This window comes from Carassius gibelio, chromosome A24 (assembly GCF_023724105.1).
Source record: "Carassius gibelio isolate Cgi1373 ecotype wild population from Czech Republic chromosome A24, carGib1.2-hapl.c, whole genome shotgun sequence".
Lineage (NCBI taxonomy): Eukaryota > Metazoa > Chordata > Actinopteri > Cypriniformes > Cyprinidae > Carassius > Carassius gibelio.
Genome location: NC_068394.1, coordinates 6,288,183 through 6,304,182, shown reverse-complemented (window position 1 = coordinate 6,304,182; position 16,000 = coordinate 6,288,183). Strand labels below are relative to the sequence as shown.

The following is a 16,000-nucleotide window of genomic DNA, read 5'->3' as shown; positions in this document are numbered from 1 at the left end:
AAGTTCCTCAAACCATATCTTTAAAATTTCTGCAAGTGGCAGGTGCATTATCCTGCTGAATGAGGCCACTGCCATGTGGAAAGATCATCGCCATGAAGGGGTGAAAGTGGTCTGCAACTACCAAAGTGGTACATGTCAAACATCTGTTGTACACAATTGCCAGTCAGTGGCAGTTCTCCAGCGAATCCTGTCCAGTGAAGACCACAGAGAATTTGTCACAGCACACATTCTAAACACTAACCACACCAGCAGACTGCAGGAAACCAACACAAACTCTCAATATTACCAAGTCAGAAAGAACTCATGCAGAGCAAATTCAGAGTGTTTAAATTTTTTTGCTAGAAAAATAGTGTAATATATTAGCTTACAAACACACACACACACACACACATGCACGTCTGCACGCACGCAGGCACGGACACACACACACACATATATGTATGTATTACAAATATTTTAATAAATAAACTTAATTAACTTTTAATTTAACCGTTTGTTTTATCAGAAGCATCACCATTCACTGAAACTCTGACTTTACATGAATGAAACGCTGGAGTCGCTGATGTAATAGCAAGTCAATATATTGTTTGCAAAGTTCATTCATTATTCGTTTTGTTCTTGATTATGTGAACATCTTGGTACTTTCCAGTCTACGACACACCGACATTTTCAGTGACCCTGCTCTCATGGTCATTTAGACCACTGGATTTTAGAAAGCTGTGAATGTTCCTCTCTGTACATGGTGGTCGCCTGTGGGTGATGGGGCGAGGTGGGGGCTTCTGTTCCGAGCGGACAGGTGACAACTCTGTGGAAGGAAGTTGACGCTCATTTTCCCCTCTGTGAGTGTTCATAAAAGTGCAAGTTGTGGTGAGCCGACAGAATACGCATCAGACTCTCAAGAGAAGATGAGGTGTGTTTCTGTGACTCTTCTGCTGTGCCTGGCTATGATGCTGCTCGATCAAGTCACCTGCCAATGTAAGAAACTTTATGTATTTGTAAAATAATAATAAGCTTTTATTATTATTATTATTATTATATTGTGTATTCTAAATGAATTTCTGTTGATATGCTTTTGTTCCCTTTCTATGTTTGTAGTGAGTGGTAGGACAACTTGCCCTTGTCTCCAGACAACAGATCGGGTTTACCGCAAGGAAGATATGGAAGGTTATATTAAACAAGAAGCAGGAATCTGCCCAATTGATGCTGTTTTGTGAGTCCTTTTTTCTTTGCTGTGATGGATCTCAACTATTCAACAATATATTTGATGATAGATCTTTGCTAATATGCTGGAATACTAATTATTTTGTCTAGGCTTTATTTTAATATATTGGCAATTTTACCCATATGATTTTGATACCAAAATACTTTCTGTACATTTGTATATTTTGTTGTATAGTCATGCTGAATCATTACTTTTATGTGTTTACAGATTTAAAGCAATCAATGGTCGTTTCATTTGTGGCAATCCACAAAAGCTTTGGGTGAAAAGAGCTGTGGAGTTTTTGGATAAGAAGAAGAAGTCGGCAGTTAATTGTAGTGAAATTTTAAAAAGTGAAAAGTTAAAAATCTATTTTATAGATTAAAACTCTTTTGGTGAGAGGTACATCTACGCGTTGCGGCTACATGCCTTCATCAGGGTGTGTGTAACCAACATCATCTCAGTTCATTTAACTGCAGTTAATTATTCAAATTAGAAACACCTGGTCACTCTATGTAAACTCTATGCAGCTATAAGAAAGAAACACATTTTAAAGAGCATGTCACACACACACACACACACACAAAAAATATTATATATATAGGCTACAGTACAGACGAAAAGTTTGGACACACCTTCTCATTCAAAGAGGTTTCTTTATTTTCATGACTATGAAAATTGTAGATTCACACTGAAGGCATCAAAACTATGAATTAACACGTGGAATTATATATAGAATTATATACATAACAAAAAAGTGTGAAACAACTGAAAATATGCACACTCTTGGCATTCTCTTGATGAGCTTCAAGAGGTAGTCACCTGAAATGGTCTTCCAACAGTCTTGAAGGAGTTCCTCGAGAGATGCTTAGCACTTGTTGGCCCTTTTGCCTTCTGTCTGTGGTCCAGCTCACCCCTAAACCATCTGGATTGGGTTCAGGTCCGGTGACTGTGGAGGCCAGGTCATCTGGCGCAGCACCCCATCACTCTCCTTCTTGGTCAAATAGCCCTTGATGCCTTCAGTGTGACTCTACAATTTTCATAGTCATGAAAATAAAGAAAACTCTTTGAATGAGAAGGTGTGTCCAAACTTCTGGTCTGTACTGTATATATATATATATATATATATATATATATATATATATATATATATATATATATATATATATATATATATATATATTATGTGTGTGTGTGTGTTTGTGTGTGTTTCATCAGAATATCACCATCAAGTTAGCCACATCAACCATAACTCCTTCAAAAACAGCTAGAAGCCTTGGAGTTATTATTGATGATCAGCTGACTTTCTCAGACCACATTGCTAAAACTGTCAGATTCTGCAGATTTGCTTTATTCAACATCAAGAGGATCAATTAATTAATCCAGAACACGGCAGAAAGATAAATTTTTTATGAGCCAAAAAGAATACACGTCACACTTATTTATCAACTTGCACTGGCTGCCAATAGCTGCTCTCATAAAATTCAAGGCATTGATGTTTGCCAACAAAACTACCACTGGCTCTACACCCATTTACCTAAATGTATCACTTCAGACTTATGTGCCCTCTAGAAGCTTGCGTTCTGCAAGTGAACGTTTCTTGATTGTTCATCCCAAAGAAGCACAAAGTCACTTTTATGGACTTTTAAATGAAATGTTCCCTCCTGTTGGAATGACCTCTCCAACTCAAACCGAGCAGCTGAGTCCTTAGCCATCTTCAAGAATCGGCTTAAAACACATCTCTTCCATTTTTATTTAACCCTCTAACTTTAACACTCAATATTCTAATTCTATTCTTAAAAAAAATCTAACTACCTTTCTAATCTTTTTGTATTCTATTTCCTTTTCATTTATTACACAATTGTCTGTGTGTGTGTGTGTAAAGACCTCTAACTAGCTTGCTCTATTCTTTTTTTATACTGTTTTCTTTTTATTTATTATATTATTTAAAAGCCCATGCTACTTGTACTGTGTTAAGCTAACTGAGACTTGTTATAGCACTTATATATCATTGCTCTTTTTGTTGTTTTTGATTGCTTCCACTATTCTCATTTGTAAGTCGCTTTGGATAAAATTGTCTGCTAAATGAATAAATGTAAATATATTTCTTTTTTTTGGTGAACTATCCCTTTTATTAGTTTGTATTAATATGGATAGTTTATTCCATATTATATTTAGAGTTTTTAATAAATTATTTTTAAATGAAATTATATTATTCAAGAAGAAACTCAAACTGCCAGTAGGTGGCAGTAAATGACAATTAATAAGTCATTAATTTATTCATCCATTCATTCAAATTGGCCAATTCATTTGTGAATTAAATAAATTGTTCTCTTTATGAATGGGCCATCGGTTCACCCTATTTGTTCAAAAGGCAGATTCATTCATAAATTGAGATTGTAAAAATTGCAAGTCCACAACTACACAAAGGCACACCTGTGCAACATTCATGCTGTCTAATCAGCATCTTGATATGCAACATCTGTGAGGTGGATTGATTATCTCGGCAAAGGAGAAGTGCTTAATAACACAGATTTAGACAGATTTGTGTACAATATTTGAGAGAAATAGGCCTTTTGTGTACATAGAAAAAGTCTTAGGTTTTTGAGTTCAGCTCATAAAAAATGGGGTAAAAAAAAACAAAAAAAAAACATGTCTACTAGTACTTATGCAAACATTGATCTCACTACAAACAATACAGAACTATAATGCTAAAAGCAACAGAAAAGATTAATTCATTATTTATCTGGGTCTTCAGTTTATGATTAGCTCACCTCACCTCTGAAAAGTCTTCGGGTTTGAGTCGTTCTTTGATCGCAGCCCCATAAACGAAACTTATGACCATAGACTGTAGTTACCCTGGCAAAAATCTGTGTGTAAATTTTTTTTCATGATTTTAAGTGTACTGCCTTAATGTTTTAATGTTTATATTGTTAAATAATAATAATAACAATAATAATTATTTAAAAAAGACTGTATAAAAGCCTTTAACCTATTGTTCGTTCTTTTGTCACGTGACGTGACAGGATTGGATGGAGAAAATTAATTTACAAGCTTCGTTACACACGGGTTCACAGTTATTATTATTATGATTTTCTCTTTCTGTTACTGCACTTCTGGTCTCAAATTGTAGCTTTTTACTTCTTACAGTTTATAAATTTGCACAGAAATTGAATTTCTGTCATGATGGTTATTTTCCATACATTGAATGTTGTTACAAAGGTAATAAAGAGTTGGTTATTATTATGATAAAGTCTCTTTCCAACTCAGACTGCATAGGTTAAAGCTTGTGGGCCCTATTTTAACGATCTAAACGCAAAGTGTAAAGTGCACGGCACAGGTGCACTCAGGGTGTGTCCAAATCGACTTTTGCTATTTTAATGTAGTTTCATTAACAAGATTTGGGAGGAGCGCATCAGATACTTATAGCCTAATAATCACAGGTGGAGCCCACTTAAGATAATCAACCCTAGGGTATAAATTCAGCTGACTTGCCTGTCTCCACTGACGGTTTATCAGCATCCCATTAACATAATCATTAACATTGCTAAATGTTAGAAAACTGGAAAGAAATTTAAGATCCATCTTTGATTTCAAAAGAATTCCAGGTTCAGTTCACTCTCTCCAGGCTAGAACAGCGTATATGGGCGTTGTGTCCGATTTGGTGCAAGTATGGAAAGCCAAAGTTAATATTTACGCTATTGAGAGTGAGGAGTCACGTGCCGATTTGGGTTGATTTGGGAGGGGTCTGAGCCGGTCGGCCATGATGGTAGGACACGCTATCGGTTGCCAGGGGCAACGCCTTCAGAACTTCACAGAGGCGCCACTAAACATTTCAGAGCTCTTTAATTTTTGCGCATTATGTCAGCGGAACAGAGACGGATCTACGAATATGAGAAAGAAAAGGGAGAAAGTCAAGCAATGCAAAAAGATAAGGTGAAAGAAAGGGGACCTTACAGGAACAAGCTCACACCAAGCGCAAAACAGCAGTGTTTGGAGAAGCTCTCAGGCATACAAAATATCGACCCATATACGAGCTCCCTGCAGCGGCACAGAGACCTGAACCATTTACCTCCATGCACACATATGGACATTGTGAATTAACTTGTTTACGATGTAAGTCACCTTGCATTTACGATGTTAATGGCTTTAATCTAACCAGGACATTTACATCTTGCAATCACACATTTAACTACCCTAGCCAACCAAGAAGTGGTTTGTCCAGTTTGCAGCCCCCAACACAAAAACCTGGTACAGAATGTGTCATTGGGCTAAAATCTAATTATAACTAAACATACACAGCTTTAGCCTACATCAAAACATGTTGGAAACGTTTGTGTACATTGAACATCTCATTGCAATCTAGTGTTTACGAAACAGTCGCAGTTATTTAAGTTACTTTGTCATTTTGGTCAAGAAGTGTCTGCTAAATGCAATGTAATTACAGCACGCTAAAATGCATGTGAATAAACGTACTTTATTCACAATGTCCATATATGTGCGTAGAGGTAAATGGTCCAGGTCTCTGTGCCACTCTGCTGCAGGGAGCTCGTATGATGATAGTCCGCCGTTTTGCGCTTGGTGTAACCTAAAAAAAACTGTATTCCATTGTTCCTATGTGTTCCATATGTATTGTGTGAGCTACTGGAGCAGTTTTTAACGCAGCAGTGACTTCCAGGCATGGTAAAACAGTGCAGAATTGCGAGAACCTCCTCTACTACCGAGTTAACAACCCACGTAAACAGTAATGTTTCGCCGCCGGTGTCCTACCAACTGTCCTGGAGACTGTGATATCGAGGGGAGGGGCTCTGTGCTATGACGACAACTCCTCATTCTCAATAGATTAATCACGTTTGCAGCCAAACTGCGTCAAATACGGTGTTTTAAATCGCTGTATAAATCGTACGAAAAGACGTCAATGATGCCATATTTGACAGTGTTTTAGTGTTCATTAGGCCGTTCTTGTTGCCATATGACGGCGTAAAAAACAGCATTTTGAGAGTGCACGTCATTTATTGCATTTTGCTAATAGTATAATGAGCCAAACCCACTGATTCCTACAACCTGTACATTTGAATGGTTTTCAACCAATCAATGGTAAACTAAAACAGACCAGACTAATGGAGCACAGATGATTTTTGCCAAATGAAGTAATAGGATATATTTACTAGGGATGCACCGGCCATAAATCGGAAACCAGCCGGTTTTCGCTTAAAATACGCAATCGGCAATCGGCCGGTTTTTGGTCTTTTTCGGGCCAAATTCCAGAAGTGTGCCCGCGTGCACATACTACATTGAAATCATTTGCTATTTCATTTGTGTGGAAGTATTTCGAAATCTGTGCACAGGACACGGGCAGCCGTACATCACTGTTGTACTGGCGCACAAATAAGAGTGTTTCCTGCTCACTGAAGCTGTGTGAGTGTACCTGTCCACGCGCTGCACAAGCGGAGACAGTGAAGTGATGTTCAAAATGGACTAAAATTATTTATTTTTGTAAAGTAAAACTTGCATACATGTTTGAAAAGACAGAAGTAAACGTCAGTTCTTTATAGGATGATTATTTTAATTTTACCTTAAAATTACATAGACTTAATATGATTTAAAAATCACCTGCTGTAGCACACTGAATAAAAGTGTTTCATTCATCCAATTAAATAATTTATAGGTAGTGATTCACATCTATACATTTACTTTGTTAGCAACAGTGGTGGGCATAGATTAATTTTTTAAATCTAGATTAATCTCACTATGATCTTGAAATTTATCTAGATTAAAATGGCTCAATCAAATTCTGGTGAAGGTATTCAGAATATGTGTGTTACCCAAATAAAACTGACAAACAGTAAGTCTTTGAGAAGGGGTTTATCAAGCTAGGTGGTGCATTAGAAAAGGGGCTCATCTCCCGTTTCCAAAATGCATTACAAAGTGCTTGAAAAAGCTGTAAACTAATTCCACATTGCACAAGGTGCAAACAACTTTACGCCTGTTTCACACATACTCCGTCTGCAGTGCGCATGTGTTGAATATTTTTTTATGCACCCATGTTAATGGATTCCAGTTTCGTTCCAGGAGCGTTGCGTCTGCAGCAGTGCAGCAATCGGTTACGTACCAAGTAGCAGCAAACGCGTCCTGTGTGAAAGCACATTGATTCCTTGCTGCACCACATACTTAACGCACACAGACTGCATACGGACTGCAGACGGAGTATGTGTGAAACAGGCATGGGCAGGGCCGTAGCTGGGGTCAGCGGGGACCCGGTGAAGGTTGTACCAAAAACACTGATTTAAGAAAAATAAACTTAATTAGGGAGAACTGAAACAGTTGTGGAGCTAATTAAATAAAAAAAAACATGTAAAAAAACAAGGCTTAAATTATTTTTTATATGATTATTATGTTAAATTATTGCGCTTGTATCAGTATGCTCTACTAATAAAGTAGTGGTGGTAGCGGACAGATTTTAATTATCAGTTCTTTTTAAAAAGATGCAATCTAATCCTGTACAATTGAATCCAACTAACTGAGTTAGTGATGTACGAAGAACGGGACCATGGTCTGAGTTCAGTAAGATTTTCTAAACATTTAATGAATTATTTTATTGAACAAGGAAGCATTTAACTGATCAAATTTAACAGTAAATCAAGGTTTTAATTGTAAAATATTAATGCAAATATTATTGGCTATAATGCATGAATCAACAGAGATATATATTTGTCGAGGGACCATAGTGAGTGGTCCTTCTCAGCATTTTTCTAAAATAAAAGCAGGTCAGTGAGGTAAATAAAAAGCTTGGCCTCATTTTTATGGTCTGGGATGATGGTTGCATATTATGATGGTTTCTGAAATAAAATAACATTGTTCATATGGCCCATATCAGAATTATCCTGTTCTAAATGGTGCAGCTTTTTATTACAAATAGCAAACAAATATGATAAAAATGGCTTTCCCACAAAATAATTCACTCCGCTCCATTTAATTATTGAAAAATGATGCACACCTGAGGTAGTAATGCAGCTACGACTTGAAATGTTATTATGTGTCTTTAATGTTTAGGAATACGTTTATTTTCAACTGAATCATTCCTGAATTTTGCCTGATGTCTATGAAAGGCTGCAACCATGTCTTGAATGCAAGGGGTCCAATTTGTTTTATGAAGTACAGGTGCTGGTCATAATTAGAATGTCATCAAAAAGTTTATTTATTTCACCAATTCCATTCAAAAAGTTAAACTTGTATATTATATGCATTAATTACACACAGACTGATAAATTTCAAATATTTATTTATTTTACTTTTGATGATTATAACAAACAACTAAGGAAAATCCCAAATTCAGTATCTCAGAAAATTTGTATATTACTTAAGACCTTATACTTATATGACTGCCATCAGTTCGTAGCAGTGAATGAAGATGTATCATATTGATCACAAGTGCAGTATGGAGTACCACAAGGCTCAGTACTAGGGCCGCTACTCTTCACGCTTTATATGTTACCCTTGGGAGATATCATCAGGAAACATGGTGTTAGCTTTCATTGTTATGCTGATGATACTCAGCTCTATATTTCTTCGCGGCCCGGTGAAACAAACCAATTTGAAAAACTAATGGAATGCATAGTCGATATAAAAAACTGGATGACGAGTAATTTCTTACTGCTAAATTCTGAAAAAAAAACAGAGGTGTAAATTATAGGACCAAAAACTCCGCTTGTAATAACCTAGAACACTGTCTAAGACTTGATGGTTGCTCTGTCAATTCTTCGTCATCAGTTAGGAACTTAGGTGTGCTATTTGATCACAATCTTTCCTTAGAAAGCCACGTTTCTAGCATTTCTAAAACTGCATTTTTCCATCTCAAAAATATATCTAAATTATGGCCTATGCTCTCAATGTCGAATGCAGAAATGTTAATCCAAGCATTTATGACCTCAAGGTTAGATGTTGTTCTGCACGCTTAGTAAACAAACTACAGCTAGTCCAAAATGCAGCAGCAAGAGTTCTTACTAGAACCAGGAAGTATGACCATATTAGCCCGGTCCTGTCATCGCTGCACTGGCTCCCTATCAAACATCGTATAGATTTTAAAATATTGCTTATTACTTATAAAGCCCTGAATGGTTTAGCACCTCAGAATTTGAATGAGCTCCTTTTACATTATACTCCTCTACATCCGCTACATTCTCAAAACTCCTTTTCCTATTTGGCGCCTAAACTCTGGAATAACCTACCTAACATTGTTCGGGTGGCAGACACACTCTTGCAGTTTAAATCTAGATTAAAGACCCATCTCTTTAACCTGGCTTACACATAACATACTAATATGCTTTTAATATCCAAATCCGTTAAAGGATTTTTAGGCTGCATTAATTAGGTAAACCGGAACCGGGAAACACATCACATAACACCCTATGTACTTGCTACATCATTAGAAGAATGGCATCTACGCTAATATTTGTCTGTTTCTCTCTTGTTCCGAGGTCACCGTGGCCACCAGATCCAGTCTGTGTCCAGATCAGAGGGTCACTGCAGTCGCCCGGATCCAGTACGTATCCAGAGCAGATGGTGGATCAGCACCTAGAAAGGACCTCTACATCCCTGAAAGACAGCAGAGACCAGGACAACTAGAGCCCCAGATACAGATCCCCTGTAAAGACCTTGTCTCAGAGGACCACCAGGACAAGACCACAGGAAACAGATGATTCTTCTACACAATCTGACTTTGCTGCAGTCTGGAATTGAACTACTGGTTTCATCTGGTCAGAGGAGAACTGACCCCCCAACTGAGCCTGGTTTCTCCCATGGTTTTTTTCTCCATTCTGTCACCGATGGAGTTTCGATTCCTTACCGCTGTCGCCTCTGGCTTGCTTAGTTGGGGTCACTTCATCTACAGCGATATCATTGACTTGATTGAAAATAAATGCACATACACTATTTAACTGAACAGGGATGACATAACTGAATTCAATGATGAACTGCCTTTAACTATCATTTTGCATTATTGACACACTGTTTTCCAAATGAATGTTGTTCAGTTGCTTTGACGCAATGTATTTTGTTTAAAGTGCTATATGAATAAAGGTGACTTTGACTTTGACTTTGACCAATACATTTTTATTTTTAGAAATCTTGGCCAACTAAAAAGTATGAACATGAAAAGTATGAGCATGTACAGCACTCAATACTTAGTTGGGGCTCCTTTTAATTACTGCAGCAATGCGGCGTGACATGGAGTCGATCAGTCTGTGGCACAGCTCAGGTGTTATGAGAGCCCAGGTTGCTCTGATAGTGGCCTTCAGCTCTTCTGCATTCTTTGGTCTGGCATATCGCATCTTCCTCTTCGCAATACCGCTAAGGTCATGCGAGTTTGCTGGCCAATTAAGAACAGGGATACCATGGTCCTTAAACCAGGTACTGTTAGCTTTGGCACTGTATGCAGGTGCCAAGTCCTGTTGGAAAATGAAATCTGCATCTCCATAAAGTTGGTCAGCAGCAGGAAGGATGAAGTGCTCTAAAACTTACTGGTACACGGATGTGTTGACCTTGGACCTCAGAAAACACAGGGGCAGATGACACCAGCAGATGACATGGCACCCAAAACCATCACTGACTGCGGAAATTTTACACTGGACCTCAAGCAACATGGATTGTGTGCCTCTCCTCTCTTCCTCCAGACTCTGGGACCCTGATTTCCAAAGGAAATGCAAAATATACTTTACTTTTTTTTATACTTTACCATTTCTAGGAGGGACTTCAGAGTCTGTGTCTGTGGTGATTATGGCCCTGCTCTGTGGATTTTCTTCTGATCATGAAGCAACATGGTGAAGCATTACATCTGTAACATAAGTTGTAGGCACTCTCACGTGTCATAAAAGTAGTTTTGTTTTCTAGTTGGGTATGTATTCTTGCAGTGCAACTCCATTCATCTACAGTAGCTACCCATGCTGTGGCGAGTTGTGTGGGTGAAAGACCAAACCAAGAGCTCATCACTAGCGTCTTTTTCCACTCATCAGATAGTGGCTCATTCGAAAACATTCTTTCACACACATACACTTTACCCATTTTGGAGGTTGAGGTTTGTGTGTGTGTGCACAAAAGAGCAGAGGAAATGAAAGTGTGAAATATTAAAGTTGTGTAAGGCGTAGTTTCAATCACTTTCTGTCTGCACAGCCATCATGAGGTCGCTTGTCTGTCTTCCTTTCTGCCTGGTGATGTTTCTGTTCTGTCTCATTGCAGGTGAGTCTCAATTTAACCTTTGTTACTCATTCCTGATTCCTGGAAAGTGTTGTCAATTTGAATGCTTGAATAAATCAAAGTTACATTTGTTGAAATCTCTTTTTATGAAGTTCTCAAACAGTTTAATGTTTCAACTAATGTTTTTGTCATGCAGAGACAAGTCAACGACCTTCAACCTGCTGTTTGCAGACGAGCAAAAAAAGAATACCCATAAACAGGGTGTTGAGTTATACAGTCCAGAAAGCAGGAGTTTGCCATATCAGCGCAATTGTGTAAGTCTCCAGACTCTCATACTAAATGACCTTTAGTCATAGTTGTTTTTCATAAATTTCAAGATATTGTAAAACCAAAGTTAACAGTGCTTACATTGCTTTAAACAGTAATTAACACTCAACATGGAATTTAAATTTTAATTTCTATAGTTTTTCTTTGTAGCTTGTGCACTGTAAGACAGACAATTAGGTGTATTGATCCAGACTCGGAGTGGATCAAAGATCTTATGAGAACGCTGGACCAGAAAAACGGACAAAACAAAAATCCTATTTGCCGAACCAAAATGCCAAAAGACAGAAGAAAAAAATAACAAAGGAAAGATACGGAGACAGAAGAATCAAAAGAAAATGTAATACAATTTTTGTCAACATTTGTAATACACTGTTTGACATATCCCAACTGACATAAACCTGAATTGATTTTAAAATAAGTATGACTTTTTTTTATGCTGACATCTCTTTTGTAATAAATTTATTCTTCTTCACAGATTTTAAAATCTCTTATCAAGAATGTATTTTTGTATTTTATGATTAAAAAAATGTCATGTTGCAAAATAAACAAGAATTGTTAAATATAGAAAAAAAATTACTGAATAAATAAATGATGTATATTTATGATATTATTATATTTCAAATAATATACCAAGGTTCATAATATGAATGAGCAGATCCTTTAACCACAAAGCCACAGCTTCAGTCTGTTTCATGAACACCTGGTACTCTCTTTTTCAATATGCAGTAATCAAATCCTCTTAAGAGAGATTCAGATCAAGTGAAAAGAGGTATCTGTATCTATAATCTCAAACACAGTATGCCTCCATGCATTTAGATAACTGTCAGGTTCTTGTAAATCCTGGACTTGCTGCTTGCTTTTATGAAATGTTATTTAATATTGACCACCAGGTGGAGATGTATGACAGAGGATACAAACCCCCATAACTGGGGTCTTAGTATTTAGTGTTAAAAATCCTGCTATGTTTGCAGCAAGTCAAATCTCTAAGTTCATTTACAGCTCAAAAAAAAAAAATAATAATAATGGTATGTACTCACAGTTTGTCCAGCTGTATGCCTGATTTAAAATGGTTTCACTTCTCTTGTGAGAAATGCCTTTTATAAAATTGAAGGAAATAAACTATGGACATTCTATGAAATAATTACAATATTGTAATGCACTGATGTAAGTTACAACACCTAATATTTACTTAATACAGTTTTAATTTCTAGAAATAGACATAAAATAGCTTTTATGTAACATCCTCTTGAGACAGGCTTCTGGGAAAGATGTCTTTCTGGACAGGAACTTGAAGCTTGCCATGGTTTCTGCTTTTGGTTTGTGGTGAGTTTCTTTATGACTGTGCACCCTTCTCAGCTTTATGCTCAACTTTCTAACACTTTTTCTTAGCTTCTGTTTTTCTGTCCAGTTGCTTGTCTTTAAATGTCCTTCAGTCATGTGAAATTGTGGGCTTGTTATGGAAGTAGTGTGTAGGATGTGTGGATGTGAGTGTATGTAGGAGAGAGGCCGGGTGAAATTAGACACCTGCTGCTTCGCTCTGCTCTCATCAGAGTGTGTGTAATGCAGTGGAAAACACACCTGCGTCCTGTCAGAGGGGCAACATGGACGCCACACTTACGACGCAACAGATTCGTGATAGACTCCATTGGAAACAAACACAAACATTGTTTTACAAAAGATTTAACAGAATGTAAAATATACCAGAATAAGAGAATGCTCAAATAAACAAAGAACTCAAATGTATGGCATCACTAATTTTTTTTAGCTATATCACCAAGAATTAAGATATGAATAAGTTACCACAATAACACCATGGTTTTTGGATCCAACCTTGATTATATTACTTATATGAAGTACCATGAGTGAATATGGTAATCTTGCAGTACCATAATGCATTACCACCACATGCCACCAGTTCTTTAAGTGTAATTGTTATTATTATTTCTGAAGAAATTAATCTTACATTCAGCAAAGTCACACAGTTATAAAGGCATTCTGATTGTAAAAAAATAAAAATAATAATAATCATAATACAAAAAAAAAAAAAAATACAGGTTTATGCTTTTAATAAAATTATATTAATTTTTTTTTTCATCTTGGTGCCCCCCACCCCACCCAAAAAAGTAAATTGTATAATCAACAACACTGATAATAATAAGAAATGTTTCTTAATCAGCATATTACAATGATTTCTGATAGGTCATGTGACAATGAGGAATGGAGAAATGGCTGCTGAAAATCAGCTTTGTCATCACAGAAATATATTTCCATATACAGTATTCAGATAGAAAACAGTTATTGTAAATTGTAATAATAGTTTTAATATTACTGTTTTTACTTTATTTTGATCAAATAAATGCAGCATTTTTAGCACAAGAGACTTCTTTGAAAATCATAACAATCAAACTTTTGAACAGTAATTTATATATTACCGTTTAATGGGTACTGAAACATCTTTGAAGAAAGATTTACTTGTATTAATTTTAACGGTAATTATAATATTTTATATGATATTAAAATAAATTAGAATAATAATTTAATGAAATCTCTCTCTCTCTCTCTCTTTTCTTTTTCTAAACATAAATATAAAAAACAATCATGTTTTCATCCTCTTCCTCTTCCTTTTTTTAATGACATATACTAAGAAAATAGATTTTGTGCATTTCACCACTAGACGGACACAGGCTGACCTTGTCCCTTCTGACATCTCAGACTCTGGAGAGATAGTGTTATCATGGCAAGTTATTAATATCGACTATGTGCTTTAGATCGATACAGAGACCTTTCACACAGACCACAGCTATAATACAGCACAGATGAGGCTGCAACATCATTCTCTCTCAGGACACACAGGTAGAGCATGGAGACTTAGAGGCGTCTGCGCTCTGTTCGACTGGACATCCACGTCTCATAAACATCCTGGAGATAACATTAGACATACTTAGACATCTTTATAAATAAAACACAGCACAGGTTTGATTCCAAAACAGCAGCTTATTTTCTGCCTGAAAGGCCTCTTTAGACAACATTTTGGTGTGATTACAGTACAAAAGACTAGAAAATATAATCTAACTTCAGGGTCTGATTCACATCCTGGTGTCTTTTTTGTTCCTTTCATTCTCTTGATTCCTCTTCCCGAGGCTGGCGTTAAGAGGCTGTGCAGAAGTGATAGGAGTCTGGAGTTTGATTTAGGGATTTTCTGTGTTTTAAATAGAGAGGTTAACTGGGGTCATGGCGGGCCAGTGATTTTGTAGGGCAGAAAACACAGCTGTGTGCTTCTGATTAGGAAATATGTTGTGGATTTGAGGCTCCGTCAAAGGTGTGTTTAGGAAGAGATGGGGTTAATAAAGTCAACATACGGCTTAAAACATTGTCATCCCGATAGAGAGAGGAAGAGAGAGGTCAAATAATGTGTGTTAAAGATAAGACTTCATTTCACTAGATCCAATAAAAGCAGTGTAAATGCAACAGAAATATCTGCCATGCAAGGCAATATATCTAATCCAATTGCAGCAGCAATAAAAATATGATGTTCACAGTCCAGACGTATGCATTCTTAAAAATATCCCTCGTTCTCTTGTGTATCTTGAATCACTGTAGTCCAAAAGCCTGAAGTTGCATAACTCTGAAGGAAAACCCTGCATCTTGACCTACTTAAAGAGACTGTAAAAACCGCCTGGTACCTTTTTAATGTCGCCTCGCTCTGTAGCTGGATGGATGCTGTAAGTCTTATCACTAAATATTGATTAAATTAAGTAGAGCAGCTGTTTGATAATGAGATCTCATATAATTACAAAGACTAGTCCATACCAGAGCATTACGGATTGATCCGTTTCTCTGCCTCGAAATGGAGAGAAGCGGGATTCTTGTTCGGTGCGTCTTTGACAGGGACGATGGAAGCAGAAACCCAATGAACCCGAGTGATGTGCAACATCACAGAGCCGAAGCTGAAAAAACATTCTCTCTTGATTATTACATAACCACGTCAGAGGGACGGCAGTATTTTCTCTTCTCTGTGATCTAAAAGAGACATCCAGTGCCCTCTAAAGCATTGCAGAAGAAGACATATTCAGAGACATTACAAAATAAACAACTCTGACAAGGTTTTGTTCTTCCAGGGGTGTGTTGTGTAAGTGTCTGAGGAAGCACAACAGAGAGGAAAAAGTGATGGAGATCATGGGAAATAGTTTTGTTAATGTGTTAGGTGTTTTTTAAGAGGTTCGTATGATTAATACAAAGTTGAATTGTTTTCTCTTTGAATAGTTCAGTATATATTAGTAATAC

The 16,000-nt window shown here is 36.8% G+C and overlaps 2 long non-coding RNA genes across 2 annotated transcripts; both read left to right on the top strand.

Moving 5' to 3' along the window:
• The first annotated feature begins 829 nt into the window (after positions 1 to 829).
• Positions 830 to 1,587, top strand: LOC127946358 (uncharacterized). Its single transcript, XR_008151072.1, has 3 exons — positions 830 to 975; positions 1,096 to 1,210; positions 1,430 to 1,587. It is a non-coding gene; the product is annotated as an uncharacterized LOC127946358 (long non-coding RNA).
• Positions 1,588 to 11,270: 9,683 nt separating this feature from the next.
• LOC127946357 (uncharacterized) lies at positions 11,271 to 12,134 on the top strand. The gene is made up of 3 exons (XR_008151071.1): positions 11,271 to 11,431; positions 11,586 to 11,703; positions 11,867 to 12,134. It is a non-coding gene; the product is annotated as an uncharacterized LOC127946357 (long non-coding RNA).
• The last annotated feature ends 3,866 nt before the right edge of the window (positions 12,135 to 16,000 follow it).